The 20,392-nt window shown below is 52.3% G+C and overlaps 1 protein-coding gene across 3 annotated transcripts in view; it reads left to right on the plus strand.

The window, feature by feature from the left end:
• LOC138810518 (tetratricopeptide repeat protein 7B) overlaps positions 1-20,392 on the plus strand; it is a 211,938-nt gene that overhangs the window by 719 nt on the left and 190,827 nt on the right. The gene's annotated exons all lie outside the window — the stretch shown is intronic.

Below are 20,392 nucleotides of genomic sequence, written 5' to 3' on the forward strand. Positions count from 1 at the left end.
TGTGATGTGTGTCCTTGGGGTTCAGAGAGTCCTATGGCAAGACAGGAGGCCTGGAGAGGTCAGGGTTGGAAGCATAGGGGAAACAGAGTCAGAGGAGTCAGGAGAGAGGACCGTGTGTGTGTGTGTGTGTGTGTGTGTGTGTTGGGGAGTGGCAGGTGAATGTTGGGAGACACACTGGGGTGTGGGTGAGGTGCTGGAGTCTAGAGGAGCAGGGATTAGGGTGGGAGCCCTGTCCCCTGGAGTTGATCCGTGTGACCCCAGTGACTGAACTGCTTCTTCCAACCAATTGAATCAAAATTGCAGCCAAAATCCCATTCCAGAGCACAGCTCCACGTGGCCTTATTTGTTTTGGAAGCAAGTATGGTTAATATTTGCTTGTCTTTTAGTACCCGCCAAAACCGCAGGCTCCTGGAGACTGGTGAGAGAGAGAGAGAGGGCAGAGGTTTCTGTCCTGCTTCATCTCTGACTTCTCCAAGCTGTGAGAGCAGATAGATGGGGCTGAAGAAATGAATCAAAGCAAATGAATGAATGAATGACACTGCTCTTTCAAGAAAGGACATCCACACTATTTCCAATCTTTCTCCCACAAGCTACCCAGAAAGAGAGGGACGTTATGTGTCTTCTTCTGTTTGTCTTTTATGCATTGGTACCTCCAATATGAACTTGGTTTTGCATTCAGCTATAGTTCCTTGTTTGGGTCGATGTTTTGGGGGTAAATGTAGAGGCCAGGATGGTATGGGGGTCGTGAAGGAAACACAGCCACTCCCTGGTGTCAGCTTGGTGGAAAAAGTTGACTCTTCTAAGTCAGCATTAGAAGGTGTTTAATCCCCAAGGTCGAGGCAGCTTGACCTTGTCCTCTTTCTAAGACTCCCTGGCTTGTCCTCTTACCTTTCCTGTCCTTACCTCCAGCATTTTCTCTTCTTGATGTTGGGCATCCTGGGTCGTCTCTGTTACTTCCCAGCTGTGTGGCATCACGAGCCCTGTACAGGTGGGTGCTGGGATTAGATGTGTTCGTTTGTGAGACTCTTGTGTGTTTCTTCCAAATCCTCTTGTTCTCTCTCCTCTCATTCATCATGGTGTACAAGCACACCTGGGCCTGCCACAGAACCACGGTGAACGTGCCAAGGGAGCGCCTGCCCTTGTGCCCTTGGCCTCAGACAGCTGACAAGCAAATATGGAAATAAATAAACAGGGTAGATAGTATGAAGTGACTGGTAGAAAACAGATGAGTGAATGTGGTGAGCAATGGACGGGAGCAGGGGAAGGACTCAAGCTGGCTTTTGGAAGGACAGGGGAGATAAATTTCTGGTGACATGGGCCCATCTGACTTCATGTCACAAACCCCTGTAAGGCTCGGCTTTCTTCTCAGTGCCTGGCTCATGAATAGGACTTAGGGCAGGGCGAGTGGGGTGCTGTGGGTCTTGGCTGTGTTCAGTGCTGGGAGATAGAGTTTTGGTTCCAGAGACCCTACTTGGTGAGCAACAGCAGGAGATGGCGAAAGGTCACCTAGACCTGGAAAGGTCAGAGAGACTGCCCAGAATAAAGCAAGGAAGAAAGCAAAGGAAGAAAGCAAAGAAAGATGAAACAAAGCAGAATTCTTCAGGTTGTCCTTGAGGACAGAGAGAAGCACTTGAAGGTGGGTCTTCTTTTCCTGGCTACTTGGGCTCTCCCTTGGCCAGGTGAGACTTCTTTGTTTCCCCTTGGGCCCTTTTGGGTACACTAGACAAGTTCTGGCAGATTTTGCATCTTTCAGTTCAAGTGTTTGCGTTTACATTTGTCACACTAAGAGAGTTGGAAAGAGGCTGGAAAGAGCCACGGAGGCAGCGGAGAGCACTCTGTCCACCAGGCAGACTGGGTGAGGCCTGAGTCCTGGTCCAGGTCAAATCTCACAGCTGCTCTGAGCTTCATTCCTTCATATATATATATATATATATATATATATATATATATATATAGAGAGAGAGAGAGAGAGAGAGAGAGAGAGAGAATGTGTGTGCACACGTGTGTGTGCGCACACGCGTGTGCCAGTCCTGGGGCTTGAACTCATGGCCTGGGCACTGTCCCTGAGCCTCTCTGTGCTCAAGGCTAGTGCTCTACCACTTGAGCCACAGCGCCACTTCTGGCTTTTTCTGTGTATGTGGTACTGAGGAATCGAACCCAGGGCTTCATGCATGTTAGGCAAGCACTCCACCACTGAGTCACCTTCCCAGCCCTCATTCCTTCATTTTTAGAAAGGGAATTCAAAGGTATAACGTGCAGGGATTAAGAAGCTCAGAGGACCTTATGTCCCCTAGGGCTAGTCTGAAGCCCTGGGATACATGAGTAGCCTTACTCCATGAGCTCATCATTCACTCATTCCTTCATTCATCCATCTATCCATTCTTCAACTATTGAGTATATGTACTAGCCACTGTTGGGCACTGGGATAAACCAGTGAACCAAACAGACACAAGGACATAACCTCCATCCCCCATGAAGCCCATAGTCTCTGGCAAAAGGACTGGGGGACTGATAATAAGATCATGAAGTGATATGTAGGAAATGTTGATGGTGGTAAGGGCCTATCAGAAGAGTTGAGAGCCAAGGGACAGGGTGTTCTGGGAGGAGGTAGAGCTGGGGGTATGGGGACTTCTAGGGGCTACCAGGGTGGCTTGGGAAGGTCCTATGGAAAGGTGACTCTGAAAAGGCTTCCTCAGATAAGATCTCCTGGGCCGGGACTCCACGGCAGAGAGGCAGGGGTCACGGTAAGGTGGGGTAAGGGCGGCTCCTGCTCAGTGCTGTGAGTAAGCCTGTGGCTTTTCTTCGAGGGAGCTGGAGCCTTCAGAGGGCTGGCAGTCACCCCCATCACCCTCGTTGTCATCCGTGACCCCACGCCACGGCTCAGCTCCTGGGAAGGGACACAGCGGCTGGCCACCTTCAGAGCTGGCTGCTCCAGCCTGGCTCTTGAGATAAACTGGATCCCACGTGTTGCCAAGAGGTGGATCAGGAAGAAAGGTCAAATGCCAAGATGGGAATAGAAGCACAAATCTGTTTTCTGCCTCCTGCTCCCTGTTGTCAGCACCGTGGTCTTAAAAAACCAAGGCGGTGGTAGCTGGCTCCGTGCCAGGCCTCGGCGAGTCCTGGCAAGAGAATGATCACAGAAGCTCAGGGCGCAGGAGAAGGGCATACTCAAGTCTGGTCTCTTCTACCTGAAGTGTGGCCTGGCGTCGGCTGGACCTGTGGGGAGTGCAGGCTCCTGGGCCCACGCGAGACCTGCGGGGTCAGGACCGCCTTGGGGCGAAGAAAGTGTCCGAGGTGGCGGGCGCAGGGAAGCTGATGAGAGCTGAGGCAGCAGCCAATGATCCAGGGGGTGTGGATGGACGGCCAGCTTCCCTTGGCTTCTGGTTGGCTCTCAGGACCCTCCTGGTCTCTGGGAGACAGTCTCGACTAGCCTCTCTCCCCGCTGTGAGGTTCACCACTGCGTGTGGAGTACAGTGGTCTGCCATCTAGGTTAATATCAACTCTCCTGAGAGCTGGCTGGGTGGCCTCAAGCCCATGCTTAACCTCTCTGTGCCAGCCCTTCCCCATTGTTAGGGTTAATCACAGTTCCATCGAGGGCTGAAGGGATTCCTTGGGTTGCTGCCTGAAACCTCTATCCATGCAAACTGGTGGTCCCTTCCTCCAGTGACTCCCTGCCACCCTTGGCAAGGCAGACTGAGCCTGGTGACTGCTGGCCTAGGAAAAAAGCAGTGGGGGCCCCAGAAATGACCCGGGGAGCTGGTGCCTGGTCAGAAGTCCTGCCCGTCCCAGCCCAGAGGCGGGAGCAGACATTCCAGGGACCCAGCAGCCTGCAGACAGCCCTCCCCTCTGAGACAGTGTGCCTGCTCTCCTAAACCTGCTAATCTTCTTAGGCAGCTCCATTACTGACCTCACTTAGGCTCCGCATGGTAGTTCTCCTTTACGGGGTCATGGCCCGACTCATTTTGGTAAGATTTCAAGACGTTTTGGTTGCCTCTTGGTAATGAGCTGGTAGGAAATGGTGGCTTTCTGGGCCTGAGTTTGGCTCTACAAGGTATTTGAACCATTGAGTGGCTATGAGGCTCTAGCCTTTTGCCCAAGGCTGCAGCTCTTGTTGTTTGCAGGAAGGGTGCAGGTGGTGTCTTGGCTTCCCCGGCTGCGGTGCTGGCCCATTCCTGGGTCCCGCTTGTGTCTCTGCAGCCTTCCCGAGAAGGGCAGATCATTGGTGGCCGTGAGACTTAGCAAACAGGCTGAGCTATAACAGAGGCTCTGCTATGAGGTGGGGAGGTGGTCCTGATGTTTAGCAATGGCTCATGGGACATTTCCTGGGCCACAACAGATCAAGGGCAAGTCAGGTGTCCTCAGAAGGCGGGAAAGGGCAACAGTGCGACTCCTGCATTTGGCCTCTCCGGCCAGTGTCTTGCTCTTCACACACATGCTATCCTGTGTCCTCCAAAGGCCAGGCCTTGTAGCAGACCTTATATCCTAAGTTTGGGATTCATGGCACAGAGCTGGGCATTGGGGCTCATGGTGCTGGCAGTCCAGGCAGAAGCGCCCTGACTTCTTGTGGCTGAATCCAGCGGGGGCTGGGTCTGCCCCTCTCTTCCCAGCCTTGCGCTGGGAGGAATTTTTAGGCTCTGGATTCCTGACATTTATCTGCTGGGTCAGCCAGCCTTTCCAGCGTGTCCTTCTATCACCTTGGTGTTCTGCCCCTCCACCTCCACCTCCCTGGGCTAGTTTGGATTCCTAGACTCCTGGCTCACCGTCCACCTTTGCTCACATCATTCAGCTCTGGCATCCTCACTGTACATAAATAGCCTACCTGCCTGTCAGTGTCTGGTTCTAGTTCCAGCTGCCCTTCCTTCACAGAAAAAGCTGTGACGTTGGAACAGGGTCAGACCTTAGAGATTATGTCATGTAGCAGTTTTTAAACAGTGCTGTCAGAAAACCCCTCTGGGGACAGGCGATAGGGCCCAGTTGTGATTGGGCAGGCCTCCTTCACTGGAGAAGTCACACCTTTCCCTAAGGCTTCTTTTGAAGAAAAGGCTTCTTCTTTTTCTTTTTCTCTTTTTTTTGGTCGGTTGGTTGTGGGGCTTGAACTCTGGGCCTGGGTGCTGTCCCTGCGAGTGCTCTACCACCTGAGCCATAGCACCACTTCTGGTTTTCTGGTGGTTTATTGGAGATAAGAATCTCAGGGTCTTTCCTGCCCAGGATGGCTTTGAACTGCGATCCTCAGATCTCAGCCTCCTGAGTAGCTAGGATTACAGGCATGAGCCACCAGTGCCCAACTAAGGCTTCTTTTTGAAGAGAGGGAAGTATCTTCTTTAAAGCCTCCCGCTGCCAAGTTTGGGTTTTTAAAGTTGGGGATTTCAGAAGATATTGATTAGGTCTTGTGAACTTGTCGAAGCAGTGGTGCCAAGATGGGTGTAGGACTGAATGAGGGAAAGCCCAAAATTCCTCAGAGTTCTCCACACAGTGCTTCTTAGTGTAAGCACTGCTCGGAGCCAGCTGGTGTCCCTGTGCTACTGGTGATGGACATCACCGTCTCCCTTTTCCCAGGTCAGCACTGTTGCTTGCTCCTCTACCACCTCTCTTGGCTTGGGCCCTGTCTCCTCACCAAGTGGCACTAGCTTCTAGGTGGCTGAGGACCCTGGTTCTCTTTTTATGGTCCCAAATCATGGAGGTGAACTCATTCTTGGCCTACCCATAGACTTTCATGAGCCAAGCCGCTGAGCAAATGGAACAGGCTTAAGGAAGTAAGGCTCAGGGTTTCCTACAGAGGAATCGAGGGATTTTCCACCTCCAGTCATTCTTCCTGATTAGGTTGGTTCTACTTTCAGCTCTTTCTTTGTGCTTCACTATGGTTGGCCCCTAGTGCCAACCTGGTTTATTTGCCTGCCTGTGATTGGGTCATTTGCTTGCCTGTGATTGGTTGAAGCACAAGCGTGTGACTTAGTTGTGGCCAATGAGACATCAGGAGGGCCATTGCATGGCGGGGGCGGGCGGGTGCTCTTGGGAAAGATTTCTTCCTGCTGACAACCACCACGTACATGTGTTTTCTGTTGGTTGTTTTGTTTATGTCGGTCATGGGGCTTGAACTCAGTGCCTGGATGTTGACCCTGAGCTCTTTTTGCCCAAGGCTGGCACTCTACCACTTTGAGCCACATCTCCACTTTTGGTTTTCTGGTGGTTAATTGGAGATAATAGTATCATGGACTTGCCTGCCAGGGCTGGCTTTAAACTGCGATCCTGAGATCTCTGCCTCTGGAGTAGCTAGTATTACAGGCGTGATACCCCAGCTCCGGGTACACATATATGTTTTAAAAGAGTAGACATGGTTTGCTCATGCCCTTGAGGTCAGTATAGCAGACCCAGAGAGTGGCAGGGCAGGCAGACAAGAATAAGGCTGCTGAGTTGCTGACAGCACCAGGCTTGGAGTAGCCCTTCTCTGGTCTCCCTGTTGTGTGATGAAACATCCTTCATTAAGACCATGTGGAGTCCTTTGGTGACTTGTGCAGATTGCAGCTGGTTCACCTCCTCAGTTCCCCAGAGTACTGCTTAAACCCAGCTGCCTGGCATCATGCTCTGGGCACTTGGGAAGGGCCTTTGCTCCTGTCTCCTATCTTACTGAGGGTGGATTCCCTGCCCCTCTGGGTGACCTCAGGCTGGTGAGGCACTGCAGGCTCTCAATGTGTGTAAAAGCCAGTGTTCTCCTTGAGGAGTCCAGAAAGAGGGAGGAGGCTTTCTGAGAACACTGAGAAGTGTCCCTTTGGCCACTGAGACTCAGATGTTTGACAGCTGGGGTACATAGTAGCCAGTAGCCATGTAAAATAGGAAGGGTTGCCACCATTTACCAGAAGCCAGATGGTGTAATTGGGGGTGGAGGAGCTGGAACTGGGCCAAAGATCTTTTCTGATTCTCTCAGAGCCCCCCAGGCCTGGGATCAGGGTACTCACGAATTTGTCCTTCAGATGACCTTGCATGCATTACTTGATGCTCTGCAGCTTTAGTTTTAGCCCACAGGTGTTATGCAGGGCCAGCAGGGAAGAAGAGTGGACAACACTCCTTGGACTTGAACTTTCACATGGATCCCAGGCAGCTGTCAAGTAATCAAGTGACGTCAGGCCTCCTAATTCTCAAGCAAGGCGTGAGTAGACTGAGGCCTGGAGCTATCCACTGACCTGGATTCTAGCTGATTTGTGACTGTTTGTTATTCTTGTAATGCACTAATACAGTCTGATTACTCCAAATTGGTCAATTACAAAGTCACAGAGACTGCTTGTTGTTGTCTGAAGTGCAAAGCCCCATTCCTAGAGGTCCTGATGGGGTGGGTATGCAGTCTCATTCCCTCCCCTCTCCGTACCAGAGTTTGAACTCAGGGCTGCTTGTTCTCATTTAACTTTCTTGCTCACAACTCGTGTTCTGCCACTTGAGTCAGACCTCCAGCTGGCTTTGTGCTGGATATTTTTGGGATGAAGTCTCAGACTTTTTTGCCCAGCTTGGTTTTGGCCTGTGATCCTTCAGGGCTCATCTTCCTAAGTAGCTAGGATCACAGACATGAGCTACCACCACCTGGCTTGGGGTCTGCATTCTTAAGTCCCTAGAGGATGTCTAGTCTGCTGGGACTTGAAGTGCTTTGGGTAACCTTGAAATAAAGGTCTCTGGACCTTATGGACTTCCAGATGTTTCCTCTGGATATGGCGATTCTCTTGGACTACTAAACAGAGCCTCAGTTGGTTTGAGCCAACAAGTATGGGAGTCTCTGCTCTGAATCACAGTGCTTAGCATTTGATGAGTGCTTACTGTGTGCTGGCACAGCACCTGGTGTTAGAGAAGCGTCAGAAGAAACAGAGTGACCAGGTTACCAGCCAGAGTAAATGAGTTGGGGAATCACAGAGCCTCTGGGCAGCAGTGTCCCTGGGGCCGTTAGCAGATTCCCACCATACTGGAGCTCTGTATGTTAGAAAGTCTTGGTGGTCAGGAAGCAGGACAAGGAGGGAAGAAGAAAGTGCCCCAGGTATGCTGCAGGGCATCTGATGACTGGACTTGAGGTATGAGTGGCCCCTTGGCCTGCAGTGCGAGTTCAGTGACGATGTCACAGCCGGCTAACTGGAGCGCTGAGGCCAGGGTGGGCCCTGGTGGCAGTAGGTAAGGCCTGGCCGAGCAACAGGAGGAACTTGGTGATGTCAGGGTAAGCGGTTCAGATCTTCTTGCTTTTGGCAACACGAAGCCCTGTGTTCTGGAAGCCCCTTAGCCCTGAGCAAGTGGGGTGCAGACCCAGAGAAGCTTCCTCCAGGTGGAGGAGGTGGGTGATGAAGGGGAGGGGCCCTGCTAGGCCTGGGAGTCCCGGCTCTGACTGCCCGCCAGGCTGCGGGGGTGTCCCCGACACACTGTCCCCACTCTTCCGTCCAGGAGCACTGTGTGAGGAGGGAGGGTGGGATGCAGGGAGTTAAGTTCTTCTCAGGGGGGTAAAGGAGACAGGGAGGAGGATGGTGCTGCAGGGACTTTCTGCAGTGCCCCATTGGGGACAAATGGTGTTAGTTGGGGCCACAACACCCATATCTGTGGAGCTGGGGCTTCTGCCTACAATCTTCCTTGGTCAGCCTGCCCTGGCATGTGGGGTGCTGTATGTGTAATGGGGTCACAGAGGAATGTGGCCCCTGACCGCCCTACAAGGCTAACTTTTTTTTTTTTGGTCGGTTGTGGGGCTTGAACTCGGCCTGGGTGCTGGCCCTCAGCTCTTCAACTCCAAGTGAGAGCTCTATCATTTGAGCTAAAGAGTCACTTCTGGTTTTCTGGTGGTTTATTGGAGATAAGCGTTTCATGGACTTTCCTTCCCCAGGCTGGCTTTGAACTGCGATCCTCAGATCTCAGCCTCCTGAGTAGCTAGGATTACAGGCGTGAGCCACCTGCACCCGGCCTAAGGCCAACATTTTTGTATCATTTTGTTTTGTTTTTACTGGCATTGGAGTTTGAACTCAGGGACTACAGCCTGCCAGACAGGCACTTTACCACTTGAGCGTTAGTTATTTCTGGGGGTAGGATTTTGCCTTTTTTTTCCTGGATGTGGAGCTTGAACTCTGGGCCTGGGCACTTTCCCTGCTCTCTTCAGCTCAAGGCGAGTGCTCTACTGCATGAGCCACAGTGCCACTTCTGGTTTTCTAGTGGTTTGTGGGAGATAAGAGTCTCGTGGCCTTTCCTGCCCGGGCTGGCTTGAACCATGATCCTCAGATCTCAGCCTCCTGAGTAGCTAGGATTACAGGTGTGAGCCACCGGTGCCCAGCTTAGGATTTTGCATCTTTACCTGGGACTTGGGACCAGGTAAGAATCCTACTGCCTTCCTGGGGTTGTAGGTATGACCACCACAGCCAATGTTGGTTGAGGTAAGGTCTCACTTTAAGCAGGGCTAGGGTCCAGATGCCTGGAATGACCTTTGCTCAGCTGTCCTACACACTTAACATTACTGGCTTCCTCTGGGTTGGAGGGGTAGAGGGCTGAGGACCCTGGAGGCTAAGGAAGGGGGGTCCACCTGAGACCCGGTCCCATATCCAAGACTGGTGTTTCATCCTGGGGCTGCCTGGGGGGCCTTGCTTGCTGGCCGCGGGCGAGTCCTGGCCGACCTTCCTTTTCTGTGGTCTCACGGAATGGCACAGTGCTGGGCTCTGGGTTCCCCCTGCTGCTGTCCCTGTCCCGCCTCTCTCTACACGTGTGACTGTTCAGCCTTGTGCCATGAAGCTGCTGGAAAGTGGGGCTTCCTCTCAAGCTGGCCAGCCCCCAGCAGTGGCTGATTGACCAGGCTGTTTTGTTAGGTGAGAGGGCAGGGCTGGGGTCTGCAGCAAACGCCTCTCTCCCTCACTCCTGTGCCAAGGGAGTTGACTCCACTTTGACTTAGGCCCACAGGCCAAGGAAGTGGGGTCTCTGAGACCCTTGGCTATGGGCTACACCCTCTGTGAGACCCCTTTTCTGCTTCTACCCATCATCCTCCCTCCTGGGTCTCAGAGGCCAGAGCCTCCTTCCTGCCTGGAATCAAACTGGAGAGGTGTCACCAGGGTTGGAGGATGCCTCAGCCTCCAGGTCACATCCCCTGATCCTCTTTAGAGGTGGCCTTTCTACCTGTACCAAGATTCCAGCTCCCCGTCTTCCACAGCTGTGCTCCTCGAGTGCCAGGCCTAGACCGGGGCTTTGCCTGCAGATGCTGTTGCATCCGGTGGGTGTGTTTAGCTGGTGTGTATGGAGCCTGCTTCCTGAGGCCCTCTCCAAGCCTCTGGGCTGGCCTGATAAGGTCCCCTGCTGCAGTCACTTCCTGCCCCATGAGCTCTACGGCCAGGCCAGGCCAACCCAGGCCACTGACTTTCAGGTTGCTTTTGCTTTTCTTAGGTTATGTCTCTCTCCCTAGGGGAAGTGAATGTGCGTGTGCACATGCGCACACACTCACACATCTGCTCAAGTGTGTGGGTTTAGGCCCAGCATGCTCGTCTCTTGTGCCAGTGCAGTGGAAACGCTGTCTTCTCTTCCCACGCTGGTGTCTCCCATCGTCTGTCCCTCCAGCCTCTGCGCAGTGTGTGGATTTGGAGAGGCTTTCTGGCATAGAGCCTCCACTCTGCCCACCAGGGTTTTCCAAGAAGATCGTTTCTGCCAACTTCTCTTGGGCCTGGTAGTCTTTGACTTTTGCCATCTTTGCTTTTCAGCCCTATGAGCTGGGTCACAGTTCAAATGAAGACAGCGGCTCTGAGAGGAGCCCGAGGTAGGAACTGGCAGGCCTGGGTCTTGGTCAACATCATGGCCATCCAGTGTGGATGGCTCCAGTGAGCTGAATCTCTTGAGACCGAGTCGTGGATCTGGGCCATGTTCCAAAGGGGAGACGCGCACGGACTGATTTATTCCAGAAATGCTTTCTGAGCGCCTACAGGGTGCCAAGCGTGAACGAGAGAGTGCCAGGTTAAGTTCAGAGGCTTTCCCGCCTTCACTTCAGGGAGGGTCACTTGGTACTATCTACCTTCCTGAACAGGGGGCCAGTGTGTGCTTTGGGGTAGTGTTCCTCTCCTCTCAGGCCGCTGCCCCACATGGCCCTCCTCTGGCCTCAGCCCCCTCTGCCTGTTCTGCCTACTCCGTGCAGCAGCCTGCTGCTGGGGAGACCCTGGGCCACACCTGGGAGTACCCTGCTCTTTGCTGGGTTTGTGTTCACTCCTTCCAGGCTGTTCTTCTTTACTTACCCTTCGCTCATGGCCTTGCCTTGGGCCTTACTGCGGAAACGAAGGCCCTCATCCGCTTCTTGAGCCCGCGCCGCGCTTTCTCTCTGCCCCTTCGGATGTTTTCTCTGTACCACAGGGGCCTGCATGGCCCTCCACAGCTTCCTTAGCCCCCACTGCAGCCGTCCAGCCTCTGCCCTGGCTCTCCACCACAGCAGCCCTCGCCTCCTCTCCTCAGGCCCCAGCCCCAGTTACCCACAACGTGATCTAATGGCTGTGGAGGCCTTCTTGTCTTCCTGCGTTCCAACACTTATAACCCACTGGGTCACCCCCTTTCTGGAAATTCCGCCTGATCTTGACTTCTGTAGCGAACTCGTCCTGACTTCTCTTCCTGGACCTTCCCACTCCCACTCCTCCTACTCTCGCTCTCCGCTCGGATCACGAATGCCATCACACGCGGTTCTTGGCAGGCACTGAACTCGTGGCTTTGTTCTTCCTCGCTTCATGAAATGGTGACGTGGTACTCCGTTGTCCACCATTGCAGCCCTCAGCTTTAATCCCTCTCCATTCCTCACCTGTCCTCTGTTAACTTCCTGTGATCAGCGTAACAAGACACCCCACATTTGCTGTCTTAAAATGTGTAGTTTCTTAGAATCCCAGAGGCCAGGTGTTGGAAGTGGTCTCATTGGGCTAAAGCAAGTGTCATGGTGCCGTGTTCCTTTTGTGGGCTCCGGGGGTGTCTCTGTCCCCATGCTGCCACACCGTGTCCACATGGCTCAGGATGCCACACCCCTTCCCTTGAGACTGGCCCACGGCTGCCCTCTGGTTACCTAGCAATCCAGAGTACCCTTCTGTTACAAGACTCCCACTCTTCTGCAAAGCCCCATTCAGCATGTAAAATAATACCCACAGCTTGCAGGGATCAGTGCGTGGACTTCCTCTAGGGCCATTGTTCTGCCTGCCACACCTGCAGTCAGCCTACCAGCAGGTCTTACTTATTTTACCTCCAGCTTTGTCCTTAGCATGGAGCCCAATATCCGACTCCTGACCTATGGGATTCTAGATGTATTTGTCTATGTCTCCCTTTCTGCACTATTTCTCACCTTGTCCCATCTAAATTGCTGTCACTGAAACCAGGCTTTTACATCTCAGGCCCAGAATTCCAGGAGTCCCAAGTTAGGTCTAGCCACTGCCTGTACCCTCTCCCCCATTCCCAAATAAAGGAACATGGTGAGGACAGAGGAAAGAGGTTTATTACATGGCAGCCATGGGAAGACAGCACTTCAGTATATCTTCAGCCATCTTCAGGGGTGCAGACATTGGGTTCAGGTTAATCAGAGAGAACTGGGGGCAGGGGCTGGGATAAGTATGCAGAGTTACAACAGTCTCAAGTCACAGGTGAGGCCTGGCTGACCGTGAGCTCAGCCTTTGACCTTGGAGGAGTCCTGAAGAACTGTTGTCACTGTATTACTGAACAGAACAGGAACAAAAAGATCTCTTGCATTTTGGTTAGTTGCTTTAAGATGATAAGAAGGAGACATTGCCTGTGTGAGGGGCAGTTTGTCTTCCACAGGAGATGACTGTCTGAAGCTTCTCTTTCCTCCTGCAAACAAGACGAGTGCAAAGGGACTGTGCAGAGAATAGCTCAGTTCAAAGGGCACAGAGACAAAGTTGGGGGACTTTTAGTTCGTTCACACGATCAGCAAAAGCAAAGCTGATTCTTTCTTCACCTCTCACCTGACTACCGTTGGGATCCTACCCTGCCTTCTCCCCCACCAGTGGACAGAGGGAAGTTGTCAAGTCTTTTTTGTTTGTTGGTTGGTTGGTTGGTCGTGGAGCTAGAACTCTGGCCTGGGTGCTGTCCCTGAGCTCTTCAGCTCAAGGCTAGGGCTCTACCACTTGAGCCACAGCGTCACTTCTGGTTTCCTGGTGTTTAACTAGAGATAAGAGTCTCACACACACTTTCTTGCCTGGGCTGGCTTTGAACCGTGGTCCTCAGATCTCAGCCTTCTGAGTAGCTAGGATGACAGGCATGAGCCACCAGCCCAGCACTCGTCAAATCTTAAATCAGCCGGGCGCTGGTGGCTCACGCCTGTCATCCTAGCTACTCAGGAGGCTGAGATCTGAGGATCGCGGTTCAAAGCCAGCCCGGGCAGGAAAGACCGCGAGACTCCTATCTCCAATAAACCACCAGAAAACCGGAAGTGGCGCTGTAGCTCAAGTGGTAGAGCGCTCGCCTTGAGCTGAAGAGCTGAGGGACAGCGCCCAGGCCCAGAGTTCAAGCCCCACGACCGACCAAAAAAAAAAAAAAAAAAATCTTAAATCAGAGTATTTCACCCCCGCTTATAAACCTCCAAGACCTCTCCTTTAGTTAGATGCATGCCAGCCCCTCAACACTGTCTCCCCAACATCCCCACCCCAGTGCCCTCTGCCACAGACATGTGGCCTTCGTGCTGTCTGTTCTAGATGCCACCAGCCAGGCCCCTCGCCCAGCTCCCTCTCCTGGGTTGGGGTTTTTGCATGTCGAACTGTCCTGTCCTTGCCTGTCGTGTGCTGTCCCTGGAGGGTCTTTCCCTGAGCTGACCATGACCACCCAGTCCACAGAACATGTACCTCATCTGCTCCATTCTGGCTCTTCTGTCTTTCCTGACTGGAATATGAGCTCCCTAGGGGTGAGGGGGAGCGGGAGCGCAGCCGTAGCTAGAAGTCCTGTGTTGGCAGACACTAAGTGCTGGTGATGGGTAACTATGCAGCGTACTTGAGGAGCTGGAGGAGCTGGGGCTGAGGGAAGCCAGAGGCGCTGCTCCAGGTAGAGCTGAAGTGTGTCTTACCGGAGGCTGAAGTTTGGCTGAAGGCTCTTTCGGGGAGACAGCTGACCAGAGTCTCAGGAGGATGCTGAGAACCTGGAGTTATGATAAGCCTTGAGAGGCTGGTAGGCTGGGGGAGCAGGGGAGGGTACCTCAGGAGTGAGCTGGATTTCACACTGTGACCCATGTGAACTCCTGTAGGGGGTAACCTGAGCTGTACCTCAAGATTTAGGGCACATTGTAACATGGATAATCTTTTTTCCTTGGAAATTAACTTCTTGGGGGTAAGGTGTGGTGACGCAGGTGTATAATCCCAGCTCCATGGGAAGTAGAGTTGGGAAGATCAAGGCTTAAGACTAGTTTTGGCAAAGAAAGCAAGCAAGAAAGAAAAAAGTTATGTCAGGTATGCTGAGTGTGGTGATATACACCTGTAATCCCAGCTATGTGGTGAAGGTAAGAGGATCTCAGTTTGATACCAGCAAAAACCGTGACCGTGAGGTCCTATCTGGGAAATAGGGCCACAGGCTGGAAGTATGGGTGCGCTTCAAGGCTCAAACCCTAGTACCACCAAAAACAACAACAACAAAAGCCAAACACACCCAAAACAGAATAAAAAAATTAAAGGATTAATGCTTTGTGTAGCTAATGAATGTACATAATTATTAAGGAAAACAGGGCTGATGGGGGTTTCCCCAGCACCACAAGGGAGCCTAGGAAAAGATTTAATCCAAAACCTGCAATGTGTTTCCTATGGCACACGGCTCATCATGAAGCTGAGAAGTCATGAAGTTGGACTGTTGTAAACCAAGCCCTTCCGTAGGAGGAAAGGCTTCAGCCCCCTCTCACACCATCTCAGGGTCCTGCGATATCACTTCCAGGACTTCCGTGAGCGTCTTCAGAAGTACTCTGCCATCCGTAATAACAGTAATGACATCCTCCCCACCCTATTTTGTCTCTTGGTCTTTTCCCCTATGAGAGTGCTTGCTATCAGTTCTTGGCCTGGCTGTCCATGTGTGGAGCCTTGGCTAAGACAACTCCCCTCCCCTTCCCACCACCTTCCACCACCTTCCCTTCACCAGTGGCTTGATGTGGGTCAGGTTGGTGCTGCCCAAGCATGCCTTGTGGGAGCACAGACAGCAAGAGGGAAGAGAAGGCGAGTCACCCCCTCTCAGCATCTGGGTGTCAGAACTGCTGTTGTGCTGTTGGTCAAGGCAGCCACACCCTGGAGAGGATAGGAAGCCACACAGTGGGGACACAGGAAGGGTGAAGGTGCAGGCTACGCTGAAGCTGTGTTTAGATCTGTTCTATGGACATACTGTGTCTAGTTGTATTTGATCGCACAGGTCCCCTTCCACCCTGTAGGTCCTCTCCTTTCCTCTCTTCTTTCTTCTTTCTTTCCTTCCCTCCCTTCTTCCCTCCCTCCCTTCTTCCCTCCCATTTCTCTCCTTCCCTCCTTCCCTCCCTCCCTCCTTCCCTCCCTCCCTTCCTTCTTTCCTTTCTTCCTTTTTGTGTTAGTACTGGGGTTGAACTCAGGGCCTGTTCTGGGTGCTATCCCTTAGCTTTTTCCACTCAAGTTAGTGCTCTACCATTTGAGCCATCGCTCTACTTCCTGCTTTTGAGTAGTTAATTCCAGATAAGAGTCTTCACAGCATTTCCTGCTTGGACTGGCTTTGAACTACAATTTTCCCAGATCTCAATTTCCTGAGCAGCTAGGGTTGTAGGCTTGAGCCATTGGTGTCCAGCTCTTTGTTCTTTAAAAAGAAAAAAAAAAAATACCAGCAGAGCTTTGTGTAGTGAGCAACCCTTTACTTCTGAGTGTGTGCACCAGGCTGCTGGGATCTGTGGTGTCTGTGTCTGGAAATGGAATTCCTGGGTCCAGGGGTCAAATGACGAAGCAGTTATATAGAAGTTGCTGGATTGCCCCTTGGAGATGCCCCTGCCGGCCCTCCGTGACTGGGTCATGGAGATAGTGTTATCTGGGACCTACAGGAATCTCCTTGAGACCTGAGACACGGAGAACCTGGCTGTCTTTGCCCAGTGACAAAGGGGACCTGAAGAACCAGCTTCCTGATTGAATAAGGGTTTGTTTTCCCTCCTGATTGAATAGAGGTTTGTTTATCCTCTTGGTCTGAGCTGTGCAGGAATGCAGGAATAGCTTGAATACACCTAAGTGTGGCTCATTGACAGATCAGTTAAGTAGCTGAGATTTTTGGGTTGGCATCAAGTACTTTCCCTGGAATAGAGAAGGAACTTTATGATTTTTCTTTCTTTCTTTTTTTGTGCCAGGGCCTACGTGCTATACCTGAGTTTTTTTTTCCCCTCAAGGCTAGTACTCTGTCACTTGAGCCACAGCTCCATTTCTGGCTTTTTGGTGGTTAGTTGGTGATAAGAATCTCATGGACTTCCTACCTGGGTTGGCTTCGAACCACGACCCTCAAATCTCAGCTTCCTAAGTAGCTAGGGTTATAGGTGTGAGCCGCCAGCGACCAGCAAGGTCTTTTTCCTTATATTTGCTCACAAGTGTCTGCCTCAGCTGTGTATGCTTCAAGGAAGCCCTGGTGAGAAGGCCCCTTCAGGAGCCAAAGGCCTCAGCCCAAGCACCTGGGATGCCAAGCAGTGAGCTGTGCCAGCCATGGGACATGGGATCACATGTGAAGGGCTGAGCCAGAGCAACAGGACTCCCTGGGGCTCCCTGCTCACCTAGGCCAGGGTCCTCTCTATGGGTCTTTTTGGCGTAGGCCTAAGTTCTGTTTAAGTCACTGGGCAGCTGGTTTCTTTCGTGAAAAGTGCCAGTGGGGAGGGCAAGGCCAGCCTGGGCATCTCAGGTCCCTTCTCCTCGTAGCCCTGAGGGGCTTGGTATCAGAGGCAGATTCCCATCCACCTGTCCAGGTCCTGCTGCAGAGGGCTTCAGTGGCGTGGCCAGGGTCACACTGCTGCTTGAGGAAGCTGGGCCGCTTCTGTATGCCAGGGCCCAAGCGGTTGGTGCCTGGTGTGCTGGAAAGAGCGGGTCAGAGGACACAGCCTGGGTTCCAGTCCCGGGATGAGCTGGCTGGGACTTCAGTCTCTTGCTTCCTCTCACATGCCTCCTTCCCCGCAGGGTGAAGAGCAGCTCAGCCTCCTAGGGTTGTGTCTCACAGCTTTCTGGCCTCACAATATTTAACTGATCTGGGAAGCGGCAAAAGCTGCCACTGAGTAGGAGCTGATGTTGTGTAGTGTCTGTTTCCTTCTGTATGTCTTACACGTAGTGTGTGCATTACTTGCATGCAACCAGTACTCACACTAGCCAGATGAGCAAACCAAGGCTGCTAGGCAAGGCTGCTGGGGTTTGGGGCCCAGGCTACCTTTCCTCCACCAGGTAGAAGTGCTGCCTGGGCTTCTCCATTCTGGGACACGTGTCAGCCCACCCACAGCCAGCTACACGCTGATCTGTGTATGATGAGCGTGCGTGGGTGAGTGGGGAACAGCTCACAGATGGTGGACGGTCCCATCCCGGTGTCACGGGCAGAGCAGCTGCAGGGCTCTCTCTCTCTCTCCTCTGGTCTTCAGAATCTGTCATGTGGTCCCTGTTACTCTGTCTTGGTAGAAAGGGAAAGCCTATTTTAACACTTTGATCCTCTGCTGCTTTATATTTAATTCTCTAATCCATCTGCAATTAATTCTCCTCTATGCCCCTGGTGCTTTTCCCCCCCTGCCTTTCTGCCTCAGCATGTAGCTGGATATATGATTGGGTGGTAAGAGGTGCCAAGGGCATGTCTGACTCTTTTCTTGCCCATGAATTCTGAACTGGGAGCTCTGGGGTCTGACGGGTACAGGCAGAGCTCGGGGGTGGGGTGCGTTGGGACACCAGCACCCTCCCTCCATCAGTGGGCCAAGTCATCATTATCTTTAATTCTCTGCCCTGGTTGGGAAGGAAGTGGCAGGGAATTTCCTTCCTTCCTTCCTTTCTTCCTTCCTTCCTTCCTTCCTTCCTTCCTTCCTTCCTTCCTTCCTTCCTTCCTTCCTTCCTTCCTTCCTTCCTCTTTCCCTTTCCCTTTCCCTTTCCCTTCAGAAATCAAAGTAAAGCATAATTTGCTTGGAAGGCAAATTGGAGTTCAAAAGTTGTTTTTTGCAGCCAAGTTAGATTGTAAGCTCTTTGCCCAGAGGAGACAGCTCTTTCTGGAACAAAGGTGATGATCCTTACCTACTGGCAAGACTCCCGACCATCCCCTCTTCCTCTCAGCACTCCACTGACAAGCAACTCAGAGCCCTCAAATGACTAAGCGGTGACATGCCTTTGCCTATTCTGTTCCTTTTCCCCACATTTTCCACCTGAAAAGCTTTGTTGTCTTTTTCCCCACTCACCCAGGACCTTGAGCACCTGTCCTTAGAGCCCAGGTGGAATCGAGACTGGCCCTCCATTAGCAATGGGCTGCTTCCTAATTCTGAGGGAAAGCTTTCTCCGAATGCAGCTCTATCAGGATTCCCATGTGTTCCTGCATCCAGACTCGGGCTCCTCCCCTAGCCTGGAGCACTCACTGTAAGAGTGGGTTTTATGCTTCTCTTTAACTATCAGCTTCTGTTTAAATTGCAGTTGTACACACTTAGTACAAAAGCAACAGGTCAGAGCAACTGCAGAGTATCAGTTGGGTCCTGCAGAATTCCAGCTGGAAGCCATTGATCTTGGGGAGTGCTGTTGGTAAGGTGTTGTCATACAAGGGTTCTCAGCTGAAGCCTATTTCTGCCTTGGGAGCTTTGGTGAAGACACCAGTTTGGCCACTGTGACAAAGGTCAGAAGAGCAGTGACTTCAGCAAGAGTAAGGGAAAGTTAATGTTTCATGCGTAAGAACTCATGCAGCCAGTGCAGGGCTTGGAGGCAGCTCCTGACTGTTAAGGACCAAGGCTGCTATGGCATGTTGCTCTGCTTCTGTCCCGGGTTTAAGATGGACACCCTACTGTCTCCCATTCCAACAAGGAAGGTAGAGAGACCTGGCGAGTGGGCCCCCTCTCAAGCAAGGAGCCAGCCCTTGTTGATGTTCCAAAGGCCACATCTTTGGCACCTGCAGCATCTGCTACCAAGGAGCCTGGACCAGGACCAGTGGAGTTCTTAGGGAATGAGTACTCAGGACAGCTAGCAATGCCATAGCAGTTCAAGTGCCTCGGCCTGCCACTGGACCCACTACCCACTAATTCTGGTACAAACTCTGTGCCAGACATTGTGTTCAGCTGGGAGTGGAGTGAGAAAGCACTTAGCTGGTCCTTCCTGCTGCTTCTTTACGATCTATAGAGTAGCTGCCTGCGGTGGACAGGGATCCTGCAGTAGTAGGGATATTTCAGCTTGAGCATGAGGTGAGAGGCCAGCAATGCGTAGGGAGGGGTTTGCTGAGTGGTGACGAATGGTGTCCCCCAGATACCCACTGGGGCTGGAGGCCTAGCACAGTGACCTGTAGGCATTGGCTAGGACAGGGCTGGGACCTCTTTTCTGTGCTGAGGGCTCCGGAGTCATTGTGCATCTCTCTGTTCCAGCCTTGTGCTGGGCTTGCTGACCCACTATGCTCTCCATGTTCTCCAGGAGCTTTGCTTTCCAGTCTTCCTCCTGTTGTCTAGGTCATCCTGTTCCCTCGGCCTGCTGTGTCCTTTGCTGTGTTTGCCAGCCCAGCTCTGCTCTTCTTCTAAGGCCCAGGTGTGTCCCACTGGGTGCCTGTTTCCCTCTAGGGATGTACTGGCTTGAGTCCATGGTCCAGATGGCAATATGGTTGCTTTATTTGTTGGTATGGAGACTGGGTAATACGCCCTATCCTGCAGTGAGAATGAGTAGCAGGAGCCCAATCTTTGCTCATTCCTCCTGGGTCCTGAGTTCTGTTCTGAGCAGAGACCTCTAGATGCAGGTGGAGGATCTTGTAGCAGGGAGGCAGGAGAGTGAAAGCATGGGAGGAGATGGGGGAATCCTCAGTTCAGGGAGAAGTGCCCCCCAGAAGGCTGAGGCTTAAGTCACTGGGACTGAGTCATGCAGTGAGAAACAGATTTAAACCGAGAACTCAGAGCCGCATTCTCTGTTTTTTTTTTTTTAATTTTAATTTTTGGTGTCAGTTCCAGGACTTGAACTAAGGCCTCACACTTTTTTGGGGGGGAGGGTTTGGTCATGGGGCTTGAACTCTAGGCCTGGGCATTGTCCCTCATCTCTTCAGCTCAAGGCAAACGCTCTACTCACTTGAGCCACAGCATCACTTCTGGTTTTCTGGTGGTTTATTGAATCTCACAGACTTTCCTGCCCAGGCTGGCTTTGAACTGCGATCCTCAGATCTCAGCTTCCTGAGTAGCTAGGATTAAGTGTGAGCCACTGGCACCTGGCACGGCCAAATACTCTTGCTTAACTTTTTTGCTCAAGGCTAGTGCTCTACCACTTGAGCTCCACTTCCAGCT

Source organism: Dipodomys merriami, unplaced genomic scaffold, assembly GCF_024711535.1.
Source record: "Dipodomys merriami isolate MVZ:Mamm:240054 unplaced genomic scaffold, mDipMer1.0.p SCAF_50, whole genome shotgun sequence".
In the NCBI taxonomy this organism is placed as follows: Eukaryota; Metazoa; Chordata; class Mammalia; order Rodentia; family Heteromyidae; genus Dipodomys; species Dipodomys merriami.